Genomic DNA, 21173 nt, shown 5'->3' on the forward strand with positions numbered 1-21173 from the left:
CATCCATATTCATTGCTTGGTTATACAGAAAGCTAAGTATCCACCACCAATTTTGCCTTCCCATGCCCAACTAAACCACATTAGAGGATAGCCACTGTCCGATGAGAGTCACGATAGAGAAAGCACAAAATTTCCAACAGGTTTGTACCTTGACGTAGTTTCCCCGGTAGAAGACGCATGACTCCCGGAATAACCGCGCCCGGAAGACACCCCACTTGTCCAGTAGGTCCGCCACAGGATCGGCATACTGTAAGCAAACATCAGAAGCAGCACCAGTCGGGTTACGCTCCCTACAGGACAAAGGCCTATCCCAATAACCTCCAATTTTCTGCATGACCACCCTCCCTCAAAACTTTCCTAATTGCACCTCCCCACGTCTCTCTGCTGCACCATTGTGGTTCCCTTTAAGGTACAGACACATTGACAAGCAAAACACGCGCAGCACGGCGGCGGCGGCAAGCTGCTTGCCGCAAAACCTGGCGCGCAAAGGATGGGGCGAGCAGCCTTTTTCAGTGGCTTGCCGCGTGCCGCGGAGTGGGGAGACCAATGATGGGTGCCCGAATTAGTCACAAGGGGAGCTTCAGTGCCGCCACCTCTTAGCTCCTAGCAAAGTTACAGGGCGTCACCTCTCTGTTTTCCACATTACATGTACCACCCAAGATTTGAGGTCGTTCTGCAACTTGCGCTGCTCACATTCTGTTCTTCAGTTTTACATGGTTTCAATTTCAACTGCTCAATGCAGTCCACCCAATAATGCCCAGTGCTGCTCAGAAGCAACAGCTGATATAGGCACTTTTTTCTCGCATACTACAACTGTGTTGACCAACCTGTTGCCATCTACTGTAAGGCAAGGCCACTTAAATTCAGCCTCAGTCTTCAAAAGATGCGCTGAATGAGGTCTGTTGAGCAACCGTCGCACATAGTGAGCGATATCAAGCTAGCATGACAGCCGGTCACTGCACGGCTACAAACATCTTATTTCAATCACATCAGAAAAGAGAAGCTGTGAATGGCATATAAATAGCCTAGCAATGCACTGTAAATGTGTTACCAAAGAGCAAGAAGGGGCGGGGCGTTCCTCAGGAGCAACATTGGGCACTTATAGCTGCTCAACTACTAGAAAGGTATGCAGCCTACGATTTATTGCATCGGACTCCAACGCAAAGCTACAAATTTTTAGTCTTTTATGTTACTTGTAAGCGCTGTGCATTACTCACTTCTAAATGAACCCATGAGACAAAGAAAATGCATCACAGATAAAGAAAGACATTTCAAACAGTGATTCCGGTGATTCTCAGTAAGATGCAACATACAAGCTTCACTCACAAACACGTATCGGAAGTTGAAATTTATGCTCATGTACAGTCGAACCCACTTATAACGACACCAGTTTTAACAATATATCGGTTACAACAATGAAAAGCTGCTGCCCCGTCCAATTTTTTGTTTTCTATGGTAAAATAACCCGCTTACTACAATGCCCCCACATGCCGCATTATCAGTTATAACGATGAACTCTGGCTCCTGAGTGCTCGTGCCAAAAGGTAATGAAATGCGAAATCCTTGAAAAGAAAAAAAATTCCAGCCACTGCACCCTCCCCGTGCGCTCACACAGTAGAACCTGTTTTCCTGCTTTCTCCGCATCACCAGCCTCGCGCACCTCACTCCCGTTGCCCTCTCGCCCCTCCGCTGCGCCCATAGCTCTACGCCGAGCCACCTTCCGAAACACAAATGGACCTTGCCAATGCGCCGACAGCGCTGATCTGCTCACTCGCCCCTCATTCTGCGCAGTTTTGCCAACGGATTTGGTAGTTAGTGTTAGTTGATTCGTCGTTCCTGGCCACGTGGTTTCTCCGTCTCGTTTGAATCACCACAGAAACGGAAGATGGCTGATCCACCCGCTGATTATCGGACGACGCTACCGGTGAAAAAAAAGCGCATAACTATCGATTTGGAGACTAAGTGCAGTACCGTGAATGGCTACAAAGACTAAGAAAGTGTGTGACTTGGTTAAGAACTACGTACTATCACAGCCGACGGTGTCGACGATCATCCGTCCGGCAGAGAAGTTAAAGTGCTGGCTGACGATGGGCGTAAACATGTTCAACAAGGTGCCTATAAGGAGGTGGAGGAGGCCCTCTACGAGTGGTTTCTTGGTGCCTGTGCCCAGAACTTGCCTATCACCGGGCCGATTCTGGCCACAAAGGCGAAGCAATTTGCCCTGCTGATTAACAATGTGGACCTCCAGACAGGTGGCGGCTGGATACAACGCTTCAAAGAGAGCGCCATGGAGAAGGATGTCTGCAAGCTTCGCATGAGGTAAGCAAGGCTTACGGACATGTGGTTTTCTCGTGCAAGCCAGTGATAAGTACATGGCGAGATGCTCGAGGCGATTTCACCCCAGCGTTTCTCCGCGATTTCTCAAGCTGAGAGGCAGCCGCGCCAACCTTCTCTTATTTTTTACAAGGCCCCTTTCGGGGCCATCAAAACGATGCCTCGGCGGAGCTCGCATGTCACTTGCCATCCGTGACCCCTCTTTGCAGTTATGCTTTTTTTTCGTGCAACCTGTTTAAAACAATTATTGGTTATAACAATGGAATTTTCGTGGCACTTGAATATTGTTATAAGTGGACTCGACTGTAGCAGTTGAAGGAAGAGCAGCTGCTCTGCAGATTGCGCTGTGTTCATGTGTGATGCGTGAGACAGGAAATTGAAAATAAACTTTGGAAAGAAAAGATTTCCCAAGAGACACAGCCTACAAACTTAAGCTATAAAAATATAATTTTGCCACTATTTTGGAAAGAGACCACTAATAAAGCATGCCTGACATCAGGAGCTGCATTCTGGAAGTGTCCACTAAGTATACGTATCTAAAAAATAGGTGTGGCTTTAAAAGGCCACATCGGAACGTATCAGTCGCGTAGAGGCTCCCACCAAATTTAAATCAAGCATAGCTGCCTGTTCCAGCTTTTAAATGCTTTAATATAAATCATAAGCAGTTACTGCACCTATAGCAACTTTTTTTTTAATATTCACTTTTCACTACAATCATTGATCTAATGGCAAGTGCAGCTTCAGCTGAGATAATGCAACAGGAAAGACTGGTCATAATATGTCACATGCAGAGGTGGGCAAATGCCTTCATATTTACTTTTCCTCCCTCACCCTCACTTTTGAATGCATGGCCGTCCCTCACCCTCACTCGCCCTCATTTTGAAAAGTTATCCAGCCCTCCCTCACCCTTACTTCGAAAAATTTGTTGGACCTCCCTCGCCCTCACATCGTCGGCCCTCCCTCACCCTCACTAACAGTCATTTTAAAATTCGAGTTATATTTTCTAGTCTGCAACTTCTAGAGATATTACTGAGTAATACACATACAAGACAAGCCCTGAAGGCACTATTGGACGAGAGGCTAGATGCTTATACTGTTGCGTGTGTGCATGTACGTGTCTGAGCTAATACGCGAAACAAAACCGAAACAGTTGAGCCTAAAATATCACTCTGCCTTTACTTCTGGCACGTACTGCATGCATACATGTGCACTGCACTTCTAACATTTCATTGTTATATATATTTATTTTCCTTCTACTGCAATCCCCACTGGGGAGTTAAGCAGGGTGGGATACAGATAAGTAAACAACGTAATAATGCAGGCAATGAACACAAGAACAAAGTGGAATAACTAGCTTGAAAGATTTGGAAAATAAGCATAGACAACACATTTTAAAAAATACTGGAAAGAAATGTCAACATACATGATTTTTAAACTTGGTCATTGGTTACGACATTCCACTCAATTACTGTTCGTGGAAAGAATACTTTGAACGGTTATTACGCGTAGTAAATGGCGTTACTGTGCGGCTATGCCTTTGCTCAGTGGCACAACCAGATGAAAAAGAAATTACTTTCGTGAGATCTATCTAATAGTGGCCGCTAATAGGTTGAAAGAGGAATTTTAGTCATGGCACACAGTTTGTTTGCATTAATAGTGGCAAGTCCGCTTTAGTAACGAGTTCTGTCACTGACGGACGTTGAAATCCATTTCTATCTTATTAGAGTAAGTTCTAGTGAAAGGATCCCAAATAAAGCATGCATAGTCTAGTATCGGCAGAATTACGGTTTCGTGTGCGAGCAGTCGGACAGGTCATTAGTGATCAAGAGTCCAAGATACTTATAATGTATCTCGAGATAAGCTCAAGAAAAGACTCGATAGGGTGAATATTTAGGTTTCTTATCTAAAGCAGCGTCTCCAGTGAGCAGTACAGCTTTGTGGTCCGATATTCCATCTACTATCTGGCAACTTGTTTTGACAGCAATTGATCCGCTAGAAAAAAAAGAGGCCGAGCATTGATTGAGAATTGCCCTGAAATATCGTATTTTTTTTTACAATTTGCAATAAGTAGAAGGAAAAAACCAATATCCAAAATAGCTTCACCTTGGGGGTCATGGTTTTTAATGGAAAAATTTGTCTACTTCAGGCAAATTAAAACATCCTGACAGCATAATACGATTATCGGGTTTTAACATTCGTGCACAAATATTGTTTCAGTTCGTCTAATACGGCAACGGTAGAGTTGGGGGGTCTGTACATTGCTCCAATAATATATCTAACGTTTCCATAGTACGTTATGCAAAAAATGCACTCTACATTGGGTACATCAGGCATCGATAAAAGTCGCAGGGATGATTTAAACCGAATGCTAACACCACTTCTACCATCACAATCCTTTCGGTACAAACTGTACTGTAGCCAGTGGTAACGAACTCACTGTCAAACACTGTATTGTTAAGCTAAGTTTGTCAAAACCGCTATTTCAGGATCATACAAAAGCAAAAGAGCCTCTAACTCAGTTGACTTGTTTAGGAAACTTCTGCAATTAACATTTAGTATTGTCAGTGTCTGAGATCTCTTAGTACGGAGTCAGTTTGATTCCTTTCTATCAACGCTTAGCTTATCAGAGATTAGCTTTAAAGCTTGGAGCCCTCTTTCCTCTCTTGTTTAGAGCTTTTCCACAGTTATTTCCGTATTTCCTTAACTCGTTTATAAAAATCCTCAGCTAATGGTCAAGATAAACCATGCACGATAACCATGCAACCATGCAAGATAAACCATGCACAGCAGGACTAATGGTGCTAGCACACAATAATTCATGGTTAACCCACAAGCTAAACCACCCATGATTTTTTTGCTCGCACGTCTACGTCTTACCCAAACGCTTAGTGTCAATTCCCTACCATGCTTGCTAGAAATTTGATTCATATAATCAGGCGCACGATTTTGTGGTCACACGTCTCACCAGAAACAGCAAATAAACCAAGAGATGATCCTGTTATTTAAAAACCAGTACAACTTTTCTTTTCTAGCACGCTGTACAATGCAAGACCGAGCGAGCGATGATTCAGACCAAGGTGATTAAGCTCCTGCTTTGTTTTCATGGTAAGACTACAGTGGTCGCCTTTACCTACCACACTGCAGCACCGCTTTCCTACACCGCAATTCCAGAGAAAATAGAAAATAGAAAGATGACATGACTCTACTGAACTACTCAAAGCGTGAATGAAAAACTGCACACCAAAGCTGCCAACAGGGTTTGATTTTACAGTGGAATTTCGTAAAAGCATTTATTGCACTGCAGCCAATTCTGTGAAATCTTACCGAGCTGAAATAAAGACTTCATTCCGGCAAAGAAGGCCAAGAACTCGGAAATTCAACAGCCTTACTAGGTATAATTTCTACGTGTTTTACTCTACACTCTGATCATCCGACAGACACTGGGCTGATAATGAAAATGTTGACTGCGGTACTATGGTTCCCGCTGGACTGGCGGCCACTCGCACGGCCCGGCCAGTGGCCCCTTGTTGGCACACTATACAAGGTGTTTCTCCGAATACTTTACACAGTTTTTAAATATAGGGTGTTTGAGTTAGAAGAGCACTTTTTTCGGCGGTGTAGTACATCGTGCCGACGGAGGTGTGCTGCACCTGCAATTCGTGCTCGCCACGTGTACCTCCAGAGCGCAGAAACTACGCCCTCCCCAGGAATCTTCACCTTAAGAATTCGCGCTTTTAAATGAGGATTCATAATGGGCAGCACAGACAAAAGCGTTAGCCCGGAGTACGGTTCGGGCCACCACCCTCGCCCTCAAATAGTGAATTTTGCCCTCCCTCGCCTCACCATGTCTTTCCTTCCTCACCCTTGTCCACAAGAATTTTCATCTATCCTTCCTCCATCACTCTCACCTCCCCGAGTGAAATCCTCATGAGGTGAGGGTGAGGACGCCCTCATGAGGGTTTGCCCTCGTGAGGATGCCCATCTCTGGGACTCACGCGCCATCACCTCTGTGTTTCATGTTCCAATCAACACGCGTAGACCAAAGTGGACATGTCCACTTAGTGGCCACTTCCAGAATAAGCCCTAAATAAATAGAAGAAACAAGCACTAAATAAATAGAAGAAACAATGGGACACGCAAAACTGATTTAGATGCAGCATGCTTTTTTTTTTATACACATGCATTCAGTTCACATGTATGTCAGTCATGGTGCTCAACATGTCTGTGCAGTTTTTGTACGCCCTGGCTGCTGCACTTAACAATATCGCCTGTAATGATCACATGAAATTAAATCTGCTAAGGTTTCTTTATGCTACATCAACATATTTTTGTATATAGGATTATTGATATATGAAACTATTCTGCTTGCACACATGACTCTGCTGTTTTGTTTCATTCAGAATAACTAATAAGCTACAATTTCATGTGTTGCAATATGCGCTGGGTTTGTTACTTCTTGTGAAAAAAAATTTTCTTTCAGTACACTCCAAATCGTCCATACTTCCGCGGTGGCGAAAGAGTTAACACCCCGAAGCGACACATGGGCTATGAGGGATACCGCAGTAGAGGACGCCAGACTAATTAAGACCACCTGGAATTCTTCATGCTGACATTGCACAGCACACAGGCGCCTTTTTGCTTTTCGTCTCCATTGGATAGTGCCTGCTGCAGCCAGGATTGAACCCAGGCCTTCCGGCTCAGCAGCCGAGTCACCGAGCCACTGAGCCACCGCATCACAAGGGAAAGCAGAATGAATGCAAGCAGGCTCCTGTTTGCATTGCATTCCTGTTTGCTGAAATTCACACTATCTATTGGCAACAACCCAGTTCAAACCATAGTACTGGCAATGGCAACAAAACAGAGTTGACAAGCTCAGACTGCAAACCTGCAAGCTTATGCTGAGCAGCAGAATGCTATAGCTATGATACGCCACCTAGGGAAGGTCATTATGATAGGTCACCTGGCTGTGCAACTTTATCAGCACAATTTTCCAACCTGAGCAAGTCTCTCTTTAGGTTGGATTAATCTTTCACTACACATAAAAGCAAAACTGACACTGCTCAAGACCCCTGCAAAGCCCGTGTAATCTGAATGTTGGCATAAGACCTCTATTCCAATGCCAGCCACATCATCCGCTTCACAATGGGAACCCTGTGAACGTCTTTGTTCGTTTACTCCTCACAATATGGCACCTCTAATGGGAAGCAGTGCCTTATATCACACCATGCGCTTCTGGCATGGCTGGCAAATGTTCCTCTATGAAGCATTGACTAGCAAAGGACAAGAGAACGAACCTCTAATCACTAATTTTCCGTGGTTCACTGCTACTTAAGGGGCACTCTCCTCCTCAGTGCATGTGCAGAGCATGTGCAGAGAGAGAGCATGTGCAGAGCAGGCACGAAGGCTGGAAGAAAGGGTAGGAAGACAGTACACAACATGCTGAAGCAGGCTTTTTTGGATGCGACCGAAATCTAGAAAGCATTGGTTGGTGCTGCCACTGCTCTGCACCAGCATTAGACAAAGATTAAAAACAGCTTGCTACCTACAGCACCTGGCATTTTTGAACAATAGCCTGCTTTCATGCACTTTTAGAAGCAAAATGCGGCTTTTTATAAAACATGGCAATAAGCGCTTGTCTGCGTCGTTCCCTTTCCGTCCCTCGTGTTCCTTTTGCGCTGTTTATTCATCATGACACTAAGAGACTTAGCAGTTCGAGCTAATGGCTCACACTCTCACTGCGATGTCACATGACGTGCTGCGATTGACCAAAGCCACTTTGGAGTCACATAGATACATGCCACTGTCTGGATGTATAAGCCACTTTTATTTTTCTGGATTTTTTGGCGGTGCAAGATATATATCACAAAAAATGACGCACCACCGTGGACCACCTTTTGTCATTCCCAGTAACTACGTTAGTCAAGAAAAAAGATGTGTAAAAGAGAAAAAGAACAAGTTATTAGAGAGTTTTAGCGCACCGTGATCCGTTTCTGCACAGCCCGGTTGCACCTGCACAGATTGTGCTATTCTAAAACTGTGCATTCAAAATTTAATCCTACAGGTAGAAAAACAATCTTGCAAACAACCAGACTGAATGTGGCAAAGGCAAAAAGCGCACACCACCACTGCATCTAGTCCACTCATATTCTTGAAAGTTTTGATTTCAGCATTGCATCTGTATCACTTCACACACACCGTGCATTGTTTTTGCTCAACATGACGCCGCCTGCAAGGGGAAGAAGCTACAACGCAAAATTCAAAATGCGTGCCGGTGAATATGCACTAGAGAACGGGAACAGAATAGCAAGGAGACAGCTCAATGTGAGAAAAAAATTTGTCTGGGACTCGTGCGCGGTAAGAACGCTCGAGTCGATGAAGACAACAAAAAAAGACAGGCTGCAGGAAGAAGGCACACTTTTCAGAGCTCGAGGACAGTCTGTATATGGCAGCTGCCAACACGCGTGTATTTCAACACCTTCTCCAACGAACAAATACTCAGAGCTTACACACTGGTGTCACTTATGCGCGACTTAGAGGCCAGAAAATACTATGTGCGTGTGTGCACATACACACACACACACACACTGAAGAAAGCTTGTTTTGTCACTGTACTGTTAATTATTGGGATGTTAAGTAGTCTAATAATTTTTTGAAGTGAAAGATAATTTAACAAAGTAGGAGAAAAGACAACCACATGCAGCCAGAAAGATCCCATGACCTCCGCAGCCATCGCGTCACTGCTTCTGCCAAAGATAAAACCTAAGTAAAGGCTTTTGGATCACGGTGGACATTACATACTGCGGGCAGCTTACCATAAGCCATGTCATAAGGGACCCTAAGCCCTAAGGGGGCTAATCACTGTGAGAGCACATTTTGCCAGAATCAATGCCTTATCCCAGACGCAGTCCCACTGCAATCACTTCTTCCTCATGCAATATTGGCACCTCACATTCACACGCCTGCAACAATGTTTGAATCACTAAAATTGTGCAGTTAATTTGCATGCCTAAGACTTTTGTAGTTCAGTAACAAAGCACACAGCCTTTACCCCATTCACCAAGACCTTCAAGCGTCAATGCAGACAATACTGCCAGCACGGACTCGGCAAAATCTTCTCCATTTAGCAACTAGAACATAGGTGTAAGGCCGTACCTTTGCAAGGCTGGCTGTGAATAAGACACATTCGTAGGCATCGCCGACTCGCTGCAAAAATTCGTCCACGTAAGGCCTCTTCAGGACATACACCTGGTGTACTGTGCCATCAATCTCCACTGGCACCACGAAGTCGGCATTGCTGATGGGCTGCGAAGGGGCACACTCAGGGCACAGCCAGCACAAAGCACGAGGGCCTCACCTTGAATGAGCTATGGACCAATGTCTCGTCTAAGTCGATGATGAGGCAGATCTTGTGCATGTCCTGATGCCGCACAGGGGGCAACAAGAACTTGCCCTGCAGCTGCAGCAACACAATCTTTCATCAAAATTCTACGGATCCTGTACAGAAATGAAATCATGCTTATGATTTTCAACTTTTCTTTACACAAACTTCCGTATTTAAACCCCTTACACAATTCTTCTCTTGAGGCCTGTAGGAATACATAAGCACAATGAGATAACGTTACCCTTACTGCATTTCTTGATGTCAAGAGAAACCAGTGGTATGCATTTCAGCAAGTTCCGTGCAGCAAAATTTGTTAAACGCTCTCTCCAAAAGACTTGCATAAAATAGTGCATAAGCACAAGGACCTGTTTTACATGAAATTAAATGACAATCAGAATCAGCACACAAAAATGCATGTTTGCTGAAGATTGCGTAACTCACTTCAATAATAAAATTTTTTTCAAAGAGCAGAGCCCTCCCCTAATATGAATAGCTTTGCACAGGTATTTCTCTATACTAGAACTTTCGCAGGGACTGCAAACCATGGCGACTACATGCGGATGTACTTGAAAGGTCTGTGCAGCATTCCATAAACAAAAAAAGAAGCAACAGTCAGAAATGCACGTTGGTGCTATCAGAGTATCCATGTGACAACATATATATTATATGATCTAGACACTAATAATTGCATCAAGGTTCTTCCAATGCTTTTATATTACAGAGTGTTCCACCAAAGACTTAACAATAGTATTTAACAGGTTTTCAGAGTTAAAAGAACATTTTCTTTGGCACAGTGCGGCCACCAACGGCAGACATCAGAAAAAGCTCAAACATATTAACTACCAAGTTGGTTAACTAAAATCTAAATATTAACTTTTAATAACTACAGTTTGGCACCTCATTGTAACTTGAGATCTGTAGCTCCATGTAAATATTTTAAAATGCAACTCTCGTCGGCACTTCAGTGCCAAACCAAAACTGAGCAGCTTAGTAGAGCACACAACCATGCCTACAGGTACATCACATGCACTCTCCCCGCTTGTCACTCCCCGCCCAAGTGTTGTGGAAAAGCAGCAGTCACAAAAAAATATATATATATATATATATACTGTACAGTGACTGAGGCAGCCTTGTTCACTCTGAAGCTGTTTCCTACAGTGAAACCTCGTTAATTCGGACTGCTGGCGAAGTGGGGGCCATGTCAAGATATGACGTGCTTGACAGACGATCGTCCAAATATTCATTCACAGGCCTGAACTATATATTACATTGTCACCCACCCCTTCTGGCGTGCACGCAAAGGCAGGTGTGCTGACGGTCGGCAGGTTCCCGTCAACAGGCTGAGAGTCCGGCAGTATAGTTTCATTTTTGGAGCTTCACCGCCAGCTCGTGGCAATGGCGGCTATAGGCTGCGAGAGAGCCAAGTCGCACACAGTCTGGTATGACGAATGCCTTGTTGATCTTTTTGTTTTTTGCCGTGACAGCACCAATGCGCGCTTCCCTCAGATCCATCTCCGTGGCATTTCCGTTTTCCAGCACACCAATACTCTGCACTCGTAACATGCTGTTTGTTAGTGCGCTAAAGCCCCCTCACATGCAACTCCACATGCGAAGAAGTTCCAATGCTACCGTTTTGTACACTGAGAGAAGGCGCAGAGATCTTTACCATTGTGGAGCTGTTCTGTTTCCGTCACTCTCGATAGAGTGCATGAACTAAAACATTTGACGGAACTGCGAGAAATCGCTGTCACATAGTTTTCATCTTAAAAGGTGATAATAATCACATTGGTTCTCACCAAATAAATTTCGCTTTCATGCAAATGGCTTTTGGCAGTTTTGGGGGGGGGGGGGCGTTCAGTAATTCAACATTCGGACATTTCGGACATTTTTTCCATTCCCTTAAGTCTGAACAACGAGGTTTTACTGTACTTTGGTACAGTATCTTCTTTTTTTTGCTGCACCTCTTGCTGCACTGGTGTATCTATGTGCACAATGGAGGCAAAGCTTTACTATTTGGGACACCATCATGGCACAGTTCAGTAGATTTGACTGGTTACTGGTCTTTACTTGTCAAAACACTGGTGTGTGGTACATGCACAGCATGCAACAATAAAGCAAGTTGTAGTCAACCCTGATGTACAAACAAAAACCCAATCAGGGAAGCCAAAAGTATGCCTCAACAGTGCAGCCGTCACACACAGATAAAATGGCAGTGCATGGCCCAGGTAGAAAGGGCACCATCGGGGCGGCTTCCCATACACAGCTTCCGCACAAGGTCAGATTGAGCTGCCAGCCACTATCCAGCTCGGAAGTGCACACTATCTAAATGAACAGCCACACTGAAATCCATCTACTCAGCATCAATCTGGGATTGCCAGGATAAATTACAGACAGAAAGCCTCCAGCTGGAGAGTGTGCACTATCTAAATGAACAGCCACAATGAATTCCATTCACTCGGATCAATCTGGGCATGCCAAGCTAAATTACAAACCGACAACCTTTACATTATATTCAGTGCTTCAAATTTCCAACACACTGTCTAAAAAAGAGAAGCCTCTCAAATTAACGAACAAAAATGTCCACACTGTAAAAAACAACACAACTACATCTGAATAAAAATGGCATAACAGTTGTTTCCTTACTCTCATAACAACAGACCTTTAAATAACATTGACGTTTAGATTTATGTGACATTTCACAATTATTAATCAATGACACTACCAGAAATCAGGCATTGCAAAGGGTGGTAACAGTCCACAACACACAAAAAAAAATCAACTGGCTTGTATTCACTCCAGCACACAAAGTTCAATATAACTTGAGAAAGCTGTACAGCTTTCAGCTATATGGCTGCACTGAGATGAATACTGCAACTTCTTTAAATGAGTTAGCATAAGAACCTCCACATTGGAAAGTTCTGCCCCTCCATCCATCTGAAGCCTCGGTCAGCAGGTGTCAAGGTGGAGAGAGGGTGGGAGGCGACAATCTGAACCGACAGCGGCTGCTCCATCCGGGGGGAACACTAATGCCCCTACACTGGCCTAACAAAAGTAAATATGGTTCAACAGCCCCCCCGACAGCTCTTTCACATACGAGCTAGAGCAATATAGAAAAGGATGCGCAACCGAACATTACACTACCTTTCAAGCTGTGTACAAGTTGTTGGTAGTGACCACTATCCAATGCTAGCTCAGCTCTTCAAACATTTGGCTAGGTGTTCATTGCCCAACAAACCCAGGCCACACCTTCACACATGAACAGGCTTAATCGAGATGTGGAAACACTGGACGAAAAGTAATGGATTTAAATCTGCTTACTTCACTGCACACCCACAAATATTCAAAGGCTGCAGTATGCAAGTGCAACGGGTCAAGTTCAGCGAGCAAGGCAAAACAAAAAAAAATCTTTTAGGTTAAAAAAGGCACGGGCTTCATGGTACAGTGAAGAAACAATAAAAGTATCCCTGCCTTAAGACCAGTGCATGATTGATCAAAGTGCTTTCCAGACATTTTGCTTCACTGTTTACGAGCAGCAAGTTTAGGCACTGCACTTTCCAAGAACACCACACAAGCAAAATCTTGATGCATTCACAGTCAAAGCGCTTCAAGTGAGAAAGTAATCCGAGACATAGAATAAAAGCGATGTGTGCGGTTTGGAGCCAGTACAGCCTGCATCACCCTTGTGTATAGTGCCTGTGTGCCACACTTCCCTGCACAAACTCCTACAGCTCATTGTGGTTTTTGGATTTTACAGCCTGTGGTTGCATGGAAGCAGAGCCACACAGACCTGCAAGTAAGATGGCTGTAAGCAGTTTGCCTAGAAACAAATGGCTTCTTTCTAATTTGCTTTTATTTTGTGATGCACACTGCTGGAGTGCTCTGCACAAGGATGATGCAGACTGCACATTACAACAAATGTGAGCTGTGTATGACTTATGAAGCCCACTTATTCCACTGAGGTCACACGCAAGGCACACAAAAAATGGCCAGAATAAACAAAGCTAAAGACACACTACACAAAGCATTTCCTTGAAGAAAGTTGCCCACAAGAAGGTAAAACAGCAACAATCGAGCCAGCAACACTGGCCTTCTGTGTGCATATTTCATTCAGTAGCTACCTGCGCTGCCACACAAGACTGCCGGCAGCAAAAGGACTAACTCAGCAGGTGCACACATTCTGCAGATATAGCCTGCATATACTCGTGACAGGTAATGCACACCACATTTTGCTTCAATAAACCTGCCTCAAGATATATTTTTACTGAATCTGCAGAAGCAAGCGTTCATACAACCAGCCTTGCCAGGTCACCCACTAATGCATGCTCCCTTCGTCACACAATATATTAGTTAATATGTGTTGCAGGCAGACAGAACTTTAAAAATGTTGCCGCATACACTAAAAATGTTGCCGCATACACTAAAAATGTTGCCGCATACACTGGGTTCTTTTAACACGGTACCAATGGCAGACTATCGACTCAAACGAAGGCTTCCAAGCACAATGGTAGTTACCAGGTTGCTACTACTGATCTTGGTGTACTCCTGGGCGGCGTACTCTCGAGCCAACACGGGTGCTGGTGCCTGGTTTTGCTGCACCTGGGCGATGGGCGACGTCGATGTGCCACTAGGTGGAGCTGACTGGCGTGAAGACTTGGACGCCTGCTGCAGCAGCCAGACACGTCACCGCTATCTGAAGGCCTCTAGCCTCATGCACAGCAATCCAAGCCCTGCTACACACGATCAGAAACACTGTTAAGTGCACAACACAAATACAGAGCACGTGGTGCCCCATGAACCTTCCTTCCCTCATGCTACACTTTTCAAAACCAAAAGCACACCAACACGCATCACCACCCAATGCAAAACAAAGGCACCACTCCTCATCCACAATGCATGAACTCTGTACAGTTGTGACCTGAATAATACAGAGCGCACTTCAGTGTTTCTCACGCATTACATGGGAGAGGAAAGGGGGAGGAAAAACGGTTTCTTATTTGTGTGCGAGTACACCAGTGGCATTTCCTAACACAACTGTAAGACGAATTTGATCACTGAAGCACACGCCAATTTATTACAGCTGCATGTACATTTGGGGAGCAATACCTGCCACTAAGTGCACACACCAAGCTTCCACACCCACCAGAAATCCTGCATGTGTTGGACATAACACATGCGAAGTGCTCTGTTCTAGTGCCTTCCACACTGCTGAACATGCCTGCACACTGTTCATCAGGAAGCATTTTTTCAAACAAAACAATGTCACTTGCTACTCATGTGATCAGAACTTTCACCTATGGAAAAAAGCTAGAACTAAACCGAAGCTGGCTTAAAACAAAAGATGCACCGCTCAAAGCCGATGTGCTTTGAGGCAACTGAAGTAACTGTCAAAGGGGCACCATAAGAATGTCAGAACAGGGCTCCAGTGAATTATATGCGAAAAGAAATACTAACATTCTCGTCAAAGGTTTGTCACAAAGACTAGCACAGACCAATATGCAACTGCTATGTAAAACCATGTGCACTTATCTCTGCATCTTATACCCCTGTCACACGGGACGTTGAATGTGATTCGCAGCGAATGACATTCACAACGAATGTCACTGCCTGCTGGCGTTCCCGTTCTACACGGGTACACAAAACGGCATTTGCAAATGATGGCGATGTCCATCGGCTAACTGCTATGACAGCAGAACGTTACAAATCATGTTTTTCATACACATATTTTATGTTTATTGCTTGTATCACACTGTTACACATTAATAGACTCTTTAAAAATTTTTTGCAACGCCTTGCGGCAGCAATAGACAACAAGCAATCCACTGAAATATCCAAAGCAAGACAGGCTCAAAGCCGCTCACGATCCCTCCCGTACATGCCGCCCGCACTTCCTCCCGCTGTCGGCACTATGGAGGGCTGCGAAATTGATGCCGAATTCTTGACAGTCGCTGATGAGCAACAGTGCAAGCAAACATTGCTTGTTCACACGCCTTCTGCTGGGCTGGCGAAGCTGCAGAGTTGTTTTCCATTGCGAGCACTGAAGGCAAATGGAGTGACGACCACGCTACTCAGGCAAGATGGAGGACGGTTTGTAAACAAACGCGGCCGTCTCTACAGTAACTGGCGGCGACTGGGAACAAGAGTGTAGTTGCGCAAATCGCTTCAAATACCTTATTTTACATCAAAAAATGATTCAAAAGTTCATTGCAGCAATTAAAATAAAGTTTTCTTTGAATACGTTTTGTTCTCACTAATCAGTTTTGTAATTTTTCGCCAAGCCGCTGTCGTCGAGATTACACAGGTCGCGCTTGCATGAGTTCGGGAAACTCATTCAATGGGCGAATGTCGTTAGCTGTGAATGTCATTGACTGTGCCCGTGTAGCAGCGAAAAAAACGCCATTCAAACGTAATGTCATTCGCTGCGAATGACATTCAACGTCCCGTGTGACAGGGGTATTATATCCCCCACCCGCCCCCCCTCAACGCCAACATTCGACTGAAAGTTAAACCTTATAGATATGTCATTTTAACCAAAAGTATTTCGCCTGTTTAGTGGTGGACAAAAAACTTGTGGGGTGCGGATTCATTATAAGCAATTTATTTACGTATAGTCAGGCAAGCTAGATTGCTAATAGAGTGGAAGCATGAGAGGACATGCATGCACCACTAGCTTGAACTATCAGCTGGTGGTGTAGAGAGGCAAAGCGGAAAGAAATGTCTTTCCGTGATCCTGCTGTTCTGAAATTTTATCTTAACTAAGACTTCCACACCTGGCAGCAATATGGTACCGTATCTTCGTGCGAACAGCTAAAGCTGCTGCCACCTACAGCAATATCGCAGCCCGATGAAACTGTCTGGGGAGCGAAATGACGTACGGTCAATGGCCGAAAATTCGGACCCAATTTTTCGGACATGCTTGATGATTCGGACTTTTTTGCGGCACCGCGACATGGCCCATAGCGCCAATGTATAAGAGCACCTAAAATTTCGGACACATTGCACCTGCTCGATTTTTCGGACTTCGTTCGCACTCACCACCAATGCCCAAGCTGCCATATAATGTGTACAGTATAACCTTGTTCCCAACAAACCGAAGTTTAAGCTAAAAGGGAGCCTCTTAAATTGCCGGGCTGACGGTCTCCGTGAGTCGGTACATTCCTTCCGCGTGGTTTCGAATTCGTACTGTTCTTGGACGTCGTCTGCCGCCTAACCTTGATTAGTAGTCGAAGTTCACAGAACTCATCTACGCCAAGTTTTTCGTCCCGAATACGGGAAGAGGTAGCAAAGATGCGCTTGGGAGGCGTACGGCTTCACAGAGACGAGCGTGGAAGAAAATGAGCGTACGCATAGCAAAGCATACCGCAGCCTCGACTTTTACATCATAACAGTCAACAATTGGTGTTTGGATGACAGACAAGATGCATCTGAATATACGCAAGCCACCGCTGAGTGCATACCGCCGGTTGCAATACCGATTTTGGCTTGAGCTGGTAGGCCTAATTACGAAGGCCAACACCAACAGAGCGCTTGCTGCAGCTGTTTGTTATTATCGTTTCACCATCGCCTTTTCGTTCCGGGACATTCGTACTGCGGACACAGCACAATGACTGCAGCAGCGGGTTCACTTTCCCGTTCAGACTTTGTCCCAAGCTGTGTGTTCACTGGCGACGTGCAGAAGGCAGTACAGCCATCAAATTCCAAGCTTGTGAAAGCGGTCGCCGTCTATCGCCTGTGTACGCAATGCGCGAAAAGATTTAGTCATGAGGGTCTTCAGAATGTGCACAAAGCTACTGCCCCCCCCCTGCGTAATGGCAATAGTAAAGTGATTTTTTTTTGGTGAAATCTGATTTTTCGGACTGCCCGATTTTTCAGAACTTTTCATGATCCCTACAGAGTCCAAAAAACCGGTCGTCGACTACAGTTGTCAAGCGTTTCCCTATGCCTTCTTTGATTTCGGTTAATCTGGGCTCCCTTCATTTGTGTGTCATAATGAGCACTCTCAATTCCCTACCCTTGTCTACTTAACAGCTTAACGAGGGCCTTGGTTCAGGCAGTCTTGATGTCATAGGTAGCATCAGAGGGTTCTTGCACAGCTTCAGCCCTCACTGTTCGGTCCCATTTCACAAGACACTCGCGATAATACAGGACACACTACATTAGCCGCTATGGACGAGGGCGGCACCGGTGAACACAAAGTTAGCTTAAGCGCAACATAGATACCCCCGAAAGCAGAAGATTGGACAGTTGTCGCCATGCCTTATTTGGTAGAGCACCAGACTTGAAATTCAGAGGTGATGGGTTCGGATCCCACCGGAGGTATGTGGTTATTTTTTCTGCTGCTTTCTACTAAATTATCTTTAATTAAGCAATAAAGTAATTACACATTTAATCTACCATTGATGAACACAAATTAAAAGGATAAAAACACTCCCTTGCGCTTTCCTTTGTTTCGGTGACTTGGCTTTCTTCATTTCCTAGCTGGCATAAGGTGCACATGCATCAGGGCACCATAGCATCAACAAACCAATGGGCAAGCTTAGATTCCAGACAATCACGAAAAATGGAAGGTGGAGGCCGAGAATGAATTCTTGCTTTAATTTTTTTCTGCACTACCACATTCCACAAAATTGTATCCATGACTGCACGAAAACATCTCTAAATTTGTGAGGAACAGGTCATGATTATCACAAAGAGCACAGGCAATGCTTGCACATCCCAACAGCTGTAACATAACAGGCATACATTTCCAGATTACATGCCAACAAGTAAAAGTGTACATACATATAGTCATGCTGGAAAAGCTCATGGTCACGCTATGGAAATACTCCCTTTCAACAAGTACTGCCTGCCACACGTGTTGCTCCAATGCAATACTTTCTATGCCAATGTAATGGAGAGGCAGGTTGGAGGATGCTGCATTGCCAGTCATGCAGAATGCTTAACTCTTTCCTTACCGTGCCCACTAAGCATCCTTAGCTCCTAATGATGACTTCTCGCTCTGATTTTGGAACCTTCCGTGTTCCTTACAGCCACACTGCGAATCTAGCCTGTAGTCAAAAGAACCGAAGTTTCGTATCTAATGTTTTTTTTTCCCCGCGAGTCAACAGTTGTTTTAACGAACTGCGAAGATGCAGTACCACGCTCATTCCCCGCTGACAACTTTGCCACTTGACTTCGGAGCCTTCCGCATTGCTTACGGGCATGGTGAGTCATTTGGCTTGTAAGTAGACAAATAAGACTATTTTTGATGCCATTCTTAAGGCAGCATTTTTTTAATGCGCTCAGAAGACACGGCAGAGTAAAAGTCGCTTAGCAGCCTCCGCATGCGCTCCACACGCTCTAAAATATCACAAATATCAGACTCCGCTTTGTTAGCCATTGATTTTATCAACGCCCCGAGCAGCAGCGAGTCTGAAGATCCAGACTTTTCGTCAGAATTCAGTTCCGACATCAGCCAGCAAGGACGGAAATCAGCCTGGAACACAGGCTCTCCAGTGCCAAACTACATGGTTTCCAGTAACTGTTTTGTAGCGAGAATAGTATTCAAGATAGAAGTTTGATTTCTTCACAGTTAGTGGCCAATAGAATACCAAACATTTTTCACATTTAAAAAAAATCACCACTTTTTTCTTTTTAGATACAAGCTTGTCTTTACAAGTGTTGTTCAATCTTTACCCAAAAACTTGGTTTTGAAAAATAAAATTTTCTGTTGTAAAGCACAATTCGTTACTCATTCTTATATGTCTAAAAAGCGCATTTATCTAGCTTTGTTTTCCTTACTGCATTAAATTTTAAATGCAATACTTTTTACAGAAAAAAAATGCTACTGAAATCTATAATAAAGAGTCAATGGCCAGATTTACCATGTCATTCGGAGCACCCTGCTGCCCTTTGGCCTGTCATATGCCACTACAACAATGGGTAAATATAGGTGATTGTCCCAAAGCGTCGGGTTATAAGCAGAGCATCTACAAATGAACGAGTGGAACTACAAATCATTTGGGGATGCATGCCTGTTAATGTTCACCTAGGTAATGGCTGCAGAGATATTTTCTAGTTAATACCATGTTAAGACGAAATTTCTGCAGCCCACTGGGAGAATTTTCTGCATAGACTTGTGACCCAGGGCAAAATGCAGCAACACCATTGATAGCTATGCGAAAGCAAAGAAGCTTCAGTGTGGCTAAATAGGCAACCAATGCAACGCCTATGAGAACCAATCTTGTACAAAGGCTGAATGGAAGGAAGAAGGTGCTTCATGCCTCGCACTGCCACATTTAGTTCCTTCAACATCCACTCCATTTGACCAACCTCCATACGCTGCTTTCCACTAACTCTGCCAGTGAAAAAGCTATAGTGGGCATCTAGGAGCAACCTTTTTGCTATGTGTTGGATAAACAGTGCAGGGAACCTATGCTGAACAGAACACAGAATACCACTTTCTGTCAGACAAGAATCTTTCCAACTACCGTCACATCACTAAAGCCATGTAAATAAAACTGACAAAAACACCAATATGAACAGGAGCACAAGTATGCTACTAGAAAACATACGATTTGTACCTCCTTCTAAACTCATCATCTATGTTTCCAACAATACAAGCAAACGCTTAAGCAACAACAGCATCTGAACACTTCAAGATAGTGATTTTTCCCTTTCAAAACACAACAATACCAAAAGCTACTGGTTGCATGGTATGCAGCTTGTACTCTCAAGCCCCAATGCCAGTCAAGATTATATACGCCAAACTCTGTCAATGGAATGTAGAAGCCACGATGCACACACATTTCTACTTAATGCCCACTTCTCAAAAGAGTAGGTATACTAAGTTTTCAGACTGCTTTTGCTGATAACTGTGCATGAAACTTAAGAATGACATAACTGGACACAGGATGTTCCCTGTGCTTTAAATTGTTCACTAGAGCACTGTCCTTTGCAGGGTCTTGTTTTCAGTTCCCGCGAGCTGCAACATCAGAAGAGGGTATAAAAAGAACCTCAACAAGTCATGTTTCTCACAGAACAGAGATGGATTCGCTGCTCCATCATCCACCATGAATCGCAGAACAGCCACGCATCCCAAGTGCTTGCAGCAGACAATGAAGCAGCAAATGAGATGCTGTTCTGCTAGTGACTAATGACAGTTTTGTGTATTCTCTCCAAATATTAGTTTGCAGGAACCAAAACCAACACTTAGTGAAAAACAGTGCAATAATTAACTTAAAGGATAATAGACCATATCCTGCGAGTTTTTTTCATTCCCAAGCCCCATCGCACCATTGCACACAGGAAAAAATTGCTGTCCATACTTCTTCACATAAAAATGCAAGTTCACGGTGCATTTCGTCACAGTATATTTCACAACCCTCAATGTGCTATAGATAGTTTTCACATGACGTCACGGATGCCATCTTTGGATAATGAGGCTAGCTTCCACAGCGTATGCGGGAACCGGCTAGTGATT

The 21173-nt window shown here is 44.3% G+C and overlaps 1 pseudogene across 1 annotated transcript in view; it reads right to left on the reverse strand.

Moving 5' to 3' along the window:
- The window catches only part of LOC144112528 (carboxy-terminal domain RNA polymerase II polypeptide A small phosphatase 1-like), a 63007-nt pseudogene that overhangs the window by 38499 nt on the left and 3335 nt on the right, over positions 1-21173 (reverse strand). Inside the window, exons 3-6 of the transcript XR_013310299.1 lie at positions 14228-14374; positions 9689-9790; positions 9487-9636; positions 149-247 (exon numbers count right to left, since the gene is read on the reverse strand). The product of XR_013310299.1 is annotated as a carboxy-terminal domain RNA polymerase II polypeptide A small phosphatase 1-like (transcript). The remainder of the gene's footprint in view (positions 1-148; positions 248-9486; positions 9637-9688; positions 9791-14227; positions 14375-21173) is intronic.

The sequence above is a fragment of the Amblyomma americanum genome, chromosome 1 (genome assembly GCF_052857255.1).
Source record: "Amblyomma americanum isolate KBUSLIRL-KWMA chromosome 1, ASM5285725v1, whole genome shotgun sequence".
Taxonomy (NCBI): Eukaryota; Metazoa; Arthropoda; class Arachnida; order Ixodida; family Ixodidae; genus Amblyomma; species Amblyomma americanum.